Below are 8,450 nucleotides of genomic sequence, written 5' to 3' on the forward strand. Positions count from 1 at the left end.
GGTTCTAGCAAGCAGTTCCAGGCCCTCCCGGAGTGGGGGAGTCGTCCGCCGCCACCGGCGGGGGTGCGCTAAACTCTAGCGAGTACTTCTGTGGCTGCCCGGCACTGGGGGCTTCCCTGCGGCCACCCATTAATCTGGTCTTTTTAAGCAAAAATGATTATTTTGCATAAGCAAGACTACTGGAATATTGTTGCTTTAATCCCAACATGCTTCATTTAGACCAAGGGCATCTACTTCTCCTATTCTTATTTACAGATGGAAATACAAAAGTACTCCAGTAAAAAAGAATTTATCCAAACCTCACAATGAATGACAATGAATGGATAGAAGATTTCACGAATGGAACAGTCTATGCTGTTTAGACTTCTCTCATGTAAGATGGCCTCCACATCCTATATTAGAGTAACAAAGTATTATAATATATTATTTTATTCAACTGGTTTTTAAATTTAATTTCCATGTAGAATTTACAGTATTGGTTTAGAGTGAGGCATAACAAATTCAGCAAGGAATGTCTATTGTGTCTTGTAAATAAGGACCATTTTGATAACCCTGATTCAAGGTGTGACAAATATTGTAATGAAGGTTATCCTAGGTTAATTATATTTCATTGCAGGCTTTGCAAATTAGATTGCTTATTTACAGCCACTTATTACAGTTAGAAAGTACTGTCATCAAATTTGATTTAGATAGATTTCATTGAGCAGGAGGGGGTTAGTTTAATTGAAAAAGCTTCCATTTTAAAATATATGTGTTCTATTTTCTGGGTTTGAACATGTAAGACCTATATCTGATCCTTCTCTATACTTCCTGCAGGTACTCAATTTAATTAAATTGAGTAATGAAACCTACATCCAGAACAGAAATTTCAAATTAGAAAGGTATATGAATATGACAATAATTTAAAGAGACATAACTGTAGCAGTTTACATGTCAACCTATCCTCAGACAATACAATCTTCTACATTAAGTGATTTCATGTTTTCAAGGAAAGGTCCAAATTTTACACTATCTCAAAGGGGTTAAGAGAACACATTTGTATTAGATGGACTAAGATCCTGAATTGGTCAATGTGTATCAGGCCATGTAGTTTCATGGCGTGCTGAGTATACAGCTTCATGTTTCTATAGTAACTATTTATTTGACACAATGTGTCTAGAAGTATACAGAGTATTGTGCAGAATGCACCACAGAAGGGAGGGGGCAAATTTCAGCCGAGCATTAGTTTTAACTGATCAAGAAGGCAATAGTCTTGCCATTTGAATGGCATCCCAGACTTATAGTCAACAAAAACTAATTAGTTGCAAAGATTATTCTACTTCATATGTATTTTTCAAAGAATTGCTTTTTGATAGATTAAAGGTCCTTCTTAATTTGAACATCCTACTACTCCAGTCTCCTCTCTTGATTTCATAACTCTAAACCTATGTTCCTGCTATAGCACTTTCTTTCATCATAACACATGCTGTAGACTGAATGTCATATGTTGAAACCTAATGCCCAGTGTAATGGAATTCAGAAGCATCTTCATGTGACAATTTTGAGAGGTGATTAGGTCATCACGAGGGCACCTCATGAGATTAGTACCCTTATAAAAATGCCTCGTGAGATTAGTACCCTTATAAAAAGATCCCAAAGCACTCTCTCATCATTTCTGGCATGTAATGATACAGAAAAAAAAAAAAGACTAAACTAAATAATAAAATAAACTATTTATGAACCAGGAAGCAGGACCTCACCAGACACTGAATCTGCTGATGCCTTGATCTGGGACTTTACAGCCTCCATAACTGTAAAAAATAAATTTCTGCTGTTTATAACCCACCCAGTCCATAGCATTCTGCTATGACAGCCCAAATAGACTAAGAAACCATGCTTTATCTCCCTTCTGAATCTTACCCATAATATCTTTTGGACTGAAATTCCTATTTTTCCCTCCTCACACTCTGCCTAGGGAATGTCTACAACTCAACCTTCAGCTAATCCATGGAGGCTTTTCTAAAACATTTTCACTTTTTACATCTCAAAGAGAATTTACCATTCCCCTGCATTAATGCTCTAGGGCTGCCATTAAAAAGTACCACAGATAGGGTGGCTTAAATAACAGAAATTGATTGTTTTGTAGTTCTAGGGGTGAGAAGCCCCAGATCAAGGTGTCAGCAGGGTTGATCCTTTCTGAGGGCTGTCAGGGAAGGATCTGACCCCAAACTCTCCTTGGTTTGTAAATGGCCACCTTCTCCCTACAACTCTTCACACTGCCTTCCCTCTATGTGTGTCTGTGTACAATTTTTCCCTTTTTATAAGAGCACCAACATATTGGATTAGGACCCACCCTGATGACTTATTTTAAGTAGATTCCCTTTTTGAAGACCCTCTCTCCACATAAGGTCACATTCTGTGGTACTAAGGATTAGAATTTTAACATATAATTTTGGAGGAAAACAATTCAACCCACAACACCCTATTTCATTGTTTTCCCTCTATCTACAGTGTAATAATTTCTTGCACTAGTGTTTTTGTTTTTACCTGACATCTTTCTCTAGATCACAAGACTTATCTGAGTGGAAACCACCTTTGCTTTTTCTGTGTACTCTTGACCTAATATAATTTTTATCACAGTGATTATTACAGTCAGTTTGTTGGTTTGCTGATAGAATGATAAATCAATAAAGATCTAAAATGGCAATACCGTGTTTCCCCAAAAATAAGACCTATTCAAAAAATAAGCCCTAGCGGGATTTCTATGCATTTGTTAAATATAAGCCCTACCCCAATAATAAGACCTAGTGATGGGCATGGCTATGCAGCGTATCTGATACCATGCATTTTGGCGTGGAGTGGTAAGGAAGACTGGAATACCTTTTATCTGCTATAGCTCCTTTCTCCAAGCCGTTAGCACTTGCGCAGGTGTGCATGTGGTAACTGAGGTCACAGGCATCCTATTGTGCACGTGCAAATGGCTAGGGGAAAGGAGTTCGCACATCAATATCGCCAGCCCCATCAACAAGGTCGGCTTCCCCTGTCAGATTCCAGAAGAAGTTGACTTAACTGTATTTGAATAAGTGTAGATTGTTGTATTATACTTAATAAAAATAAGACATCCTCTGAAAATAAGCCCTAGTGTGTCTTCTTGAGAAAAAATAAATATAAGACAGTGTCTTATTTTTGGAGAAACACAGTAGTAAAGCTTCTCCATTCATGGGAGGAACTATAGAAAATGAGTATCTGGAATTCTATATTTACTTTTTTTTATAGGTTTATATCTCTCACTAGACTACAATTTCTTTGAGGATGGAAGCTATATTTTATTCTTGATTGTGATAGAAATCATGACTTAGTTGTTAAACTACTATCCATTTAACTCTTCCTTTTTATAAAGAGAAACTACATTTTGTCGGGGGAAGTCAATGTGTCTCAAACTCCCTAGCAGAACTATGAGGCCACGTGATGGAATTCTGGGCACTGAGAAGTAGTGGAAGTATGAATGAGCCTTGCAGGAATAGAGAAGCTGGCCTAGCTGGCATGTTTTCTTGCCCTTTGTCATTTCTCTTCTTCTTATCTTGAATACACAAATGAAGCAACCATTCTGTAACAAAGTAAATAGCACAAAGTAAAGATGGCTAAGCAGAAGGATAGAAAATATCTTTACTTCAACTTTATTCTCAGATTTTTTTTCTTAGTATGAGATTCTAAGGTGACGTTTATATTCTGTTAGAATATTCTGGAGAAATTATTTTGGCTGTTCTTGCTGTTAAGAAGTTACTGCCACTCTAATTGTCTTTTCTCTGTAGGTGGCTATGTCTTCCTGCTGGCCAATTTTTTAAATCTTTTTTGTTTGGTGTTGTGCTTCACAGTAATATTTTTAGGTATAAATTTTGCTTGCTTATCATACTTGTTACTCATTTGGCCTTCTTGAACATGAAAATTGGATTCTTTCAACAATTGAAAAAATTCTAAACCATTATCTCTTTAAATATTATCTTATTCTCTTTATCTCTATTGCCTCTCTCTGAAACTTTCTTTTTTTTTTTTAATTGAATGGTAACTATGTACATTAATGCACTTCTGGGGTACAGTGTGGGGTTTTCACATGCAATCCGAAATACTTCCATCAAACTGGTCAACACAGCCTTCGTGTCATTTTCTCAGCTATTGTTTTAAAACGTTCACATTCTACTCTTTGAAACTTTCATTAAAATGTATGTCAGATATTCCTACTCGGTTCTACATGTCTTTAACCTCTCTTTCATGTTTTCTTGATGTTGCTGAACTATATTCTGTATAGCTTGTTTCTGAATCATATTCTTCTATAAAGCTTCTTTAGCTATATCTTCCAATTTAATAATTCTCTCTTTAGCAGCATCTCTCTTTTATCTGCTGTTTACATTACCTTATTAATTTCAATTTATATATCTATTATGTCTACAAGTTCCTAAATTTCTTTAAAATTTTTTCTACATGTACATTTTATTATTTTAAAATTTCTTATTCTTGTTCATATTCTCAAGTTTTTCCTTTATTTCTCAAAATATTAAATACTATTTATCTTAAGTGCCTGATAATTCCAATAAATAAAGCATTTGCAAATCTGATTCTTCTGTTTATTGTTTCTTCTAGTTTTCATTCAAAGTGTCATTGTTCCTTATGTATTTTATTAATTTTGGCTGTAGGCTGCTCATTTTACTTATTACATTATTGGTGGGAATTCTTGGGGACCTGGCTTAAAATTCCTGTCAGAATATTGGGATTTGTTTTGCTTAAACAATATGACTACAGAACCACTAATATGGAGTCTCTTTATATTATTTATTTGATTTTTTTAGACACAAAGGTATCATGGATTAGATTCTAAACCCACATTAAGTCAGTTTCAGTTTCAAATTTTCAGGAGAGATTGCTCTCATCCCCTCCCAGCACTGGGGCAAATTTCTTCGTAGTGCCCTCAGGATGGTGGTATTACGTCCTGTTTATGTTACACTGAAGGTATAGCCCTTTTGGTAGGTAGCTTTATGTTGGGTGTTTTCTGTTGGCTTCTGTTCCTTACATGGATATTCAGCTTCACTTCCTGACTCCTACTTACCAAATAGTAGCTCAGATTTTCCAGGGTTCAACAGAAAAGACAGGAAAAAAGACAAGTTTGGCAATTGCTCTACAGGGTCACGACTTTCACTTTGTTTTTGATCTTTGAGGATTCCTTCCTTAGGTACCAGTTGATAGAGTTTTTTTTCCTCTAGCATTCTGGGTTTTTCTTTTTTTTTTTTTTTTCAACTTAAACATCACTCAAGGTTATGTATAAGCCACACCACCAGAAACAAATAAAAAAAATTTGTTTACATTAGCAAAAAATTTGAAAATGATCTGAATATTTACTAATAAAAAGCTTATGGTACACATACCTCATTAAATGTCATGTAATGATGAAAATAAATGTAGTTGGTATACATGTAGTTACATGGAAATATATTTAACACATACTTTTAAATGAAAAAAGATAGTTGCATGACAGTTTCCACAATATGATTCTGTTTGTGTTTTTAAAAATGAGAAATGTATGTGCTTTTGCAAGAACACATATTTTTATTCATATGTACAAAAAAAGATCTAGATGTTTACGTACTAAAATTAAAGAAATTTGTTTATATCTTTTTTTTTTTTTTTGCTTTTTAAAATGAGAGTGTGTTCCTATCCTACTTATGTTTATTTAAAAGTAAACATAAATTTAAAGGCTTAAATGAGGTAAGGCATATAAAGTACTTAGTATGATGCCTGACACATAAGACCTTAATAAATTTCCCCTTGTATTACTACTTTCATTTAAAAGTAGAAGTTATTGATATATAGTGGCTTATAGCATGATGTGACGTTGGTTTGTGATGCTGTTCAAATCAATAGCAGACCTCATGCTAGAAACCGTCTTTCAATTAAAAATACTGATCTCCTCGCAAATTATAATTTATAGATCACTTGTTTCACTTGCTGCTTTCAGATATAAATAGGTATCTGAAAAAAGGATCTGTGATCAAATGAGTTTTTAAAATTCTGGGTTACAGGGTTGCATCTATGGCTCAAAGGAGTAGGGCACCAGCCCAATGTGGCAGAGGTGGCAGGTTCAAACCCAGCCCCAGCCAAAAACTGCAAAAACTGCAAAAAAAAAAAAAAAATTCTGGGTTACCCAAAGGATAATAGTTCTTTTTTCTTTTTTTTTTCATTTGACACTAAGAGCTACAAAATCCTCATATTCATTCTGAGTCTCAAAGAGAGAGACCTTATAGGAAACACACTCCAAATGTATTGATCCCAGAATCCTTTTTTTCAAGCATCCCCAGGGACTTCTTTTTCATGAAACATTCCTTTTACAAAAATTTCCCAAGACCATAATATATATAACATACTATGATATCCATGTATAGACTCTGAACAAATTTTGAGTTTTATAACCAGGTTGCCAGGATGCTTAATGGATAGTGCCTCCTCTTCTGTCCTTTAATTAGTCTAGAATGGATTCTAAGTATAAACACTGAGTTGTTTTGTAAGTGAAGGCAAGAGACCGTCCCTGTCTGTGTCTCAGGGCACAGAAGGCTTCACTGCATTGGCACTGATTACGGGTGAAAACGGCGATGCCTCAAGAGCTGCTCCTCAGCATCAGGTAACGTAGAGCCAAACAAAAGGGCAGGCATGGAAAATAAGAGGAGAAAAGAACAAGACCCCTGATGTCCTTGCTCCTGCTGACTGTTACCACACAACCAAGGACCCTGCTGGTTGGGAAAAAAATACACTGCCATCTGTAATCGGATGAAAAAATATTTGTTGCACATGTTTGGACTGCATAAAGGAAAACGTAACGAAGACAGAGATATCAAAACTAAACATGCAATTTGTTAGCTGTGAGCTACATAAATAAACTATGTAAATAATGAATGTATGCATCATGCTAAGTATCCCCTTCCTCTAACTTTTACATCTGCCACTGGCACCATGTTTGCAGAGAGCTGTTGTCTTGGCATTCTTCATTCTTTTGAAAATATGCCATTCAAACTTGTAAGTTTGTTCTTAAAACATCAAGTAACTGAAGGGAAATTATGGAGAAGAAAAGAAGACAGAACACAATTTCTGACATCCTCGTTCCTGCTGGCTGTTAGCGCCTTCTGATACAACCATCCCCAGGGCATAAACATTTTTGTCTTGGATGGTAGACGAGGAAGAGAGAGAAATTACAAGCTGGAGATGTAGAATGGGGACCTGTAATTTAGACAAAAAGGAATTGCTTCCATTTGTAACATTGGAGGTTAGTATAGTTTTGCTTCCATAGTATGTGCAAATAAGCTTGACCCAAATTATTTTAACTTGTGATGAAGAAGGGGATCTTTACATCCAAGAACTGCCAGAAAAATAGTGAACCTTCTCTGGAATATGATTTTTTAAAAACTCTCTGGAAGCAAAAGATCTCTGATTACATCAAAAAGCTTTCTCATTCTAATCCATAAAGAAGTTGAATTAAAGTGAATAGAAGAAGCTCCTCTACTGCCTGAGATTGTACCACGACTTTTTTTTCCCCAGTGATATACAAAGCAAAGGAGAATTTGGAATCTTTAATTCTTTATGCATGAAACTGCCAACTAAATACAATGTATCCTGACTCTTACCTCTGAATAGATGTGATGAGGTGAGTATACAGGTGAGGAGTTAGACAAATTACTGTCTGAGTCCAAGAAATTCTCCATTCTGACAAGGCTGAACTTGATCATTCTAGTAATAATAAGTAACAGAGCCTGAAATATATCTTCTATTGTCTCCTATTTATTAAAATTATTCATCTACTCTCTCTTGCTACCCATGGAAATGACAGTGAATAATAGCTGTCTGTTAACAGAAAAGCAAATGTAATGCTGTAATGGTGCTTGAAGCTGCCTGTGATGCTGGAGTTTTTAGAAATCATTAATAACAAATTAGCAGCAATCCCACAGGCAGCCAATAACTCCTTTCTTTGGTAGGTAAAAGTAATAACACACTAAGTCATTTGTCCCAGCCTTCAGTAATTTTCTTTTTTGTTTATTGAATGCTAACTATGTACGTTAATGCACTTCTGGGGTACAGTGTGGGGTTTTCACACACAATCCGAAACACTTCCATCAAACTGGTTAACATAGCCTTCATGTCATTTTCTTAGTTATTGTTTTAAAACATTCACATTCTACTCTTAGAAAGATTCACTTTTACCCTTGTAAGATACACCTCAGAAGTGATCCCTCCAATCCTCCTCCCTCTACCCACTACCCCCTTTCCTCTCCCTCCCCCCTTCCCGTATTGTTAGGCTGTTATTAGGTTATAGCTTACATATAAAAGGTATAAATTAGTTTCATAATAGGGATGTGTACATTGGATACTTTTTCTTCCATTCTTGTGATACTTTGCTAAGAAGAACATTTTCCAGCTCCATCCATGTGAACATG

Source organism: Otolemur garnettii, unplaced genomic scaffold, assembly GCF_000181295.1.
Source record: "Otolemur garnettii isolate 467f Iridium unplaced genomic scaffold, OtoGar3 scaffold00043, whole genome shotgun sequence".
Lineage (NCBI taxonomy): Eukaryota > Metazoa > Chordata > Mammalia > Primates > Galagidae > Otolemur > Otolemur garnettii.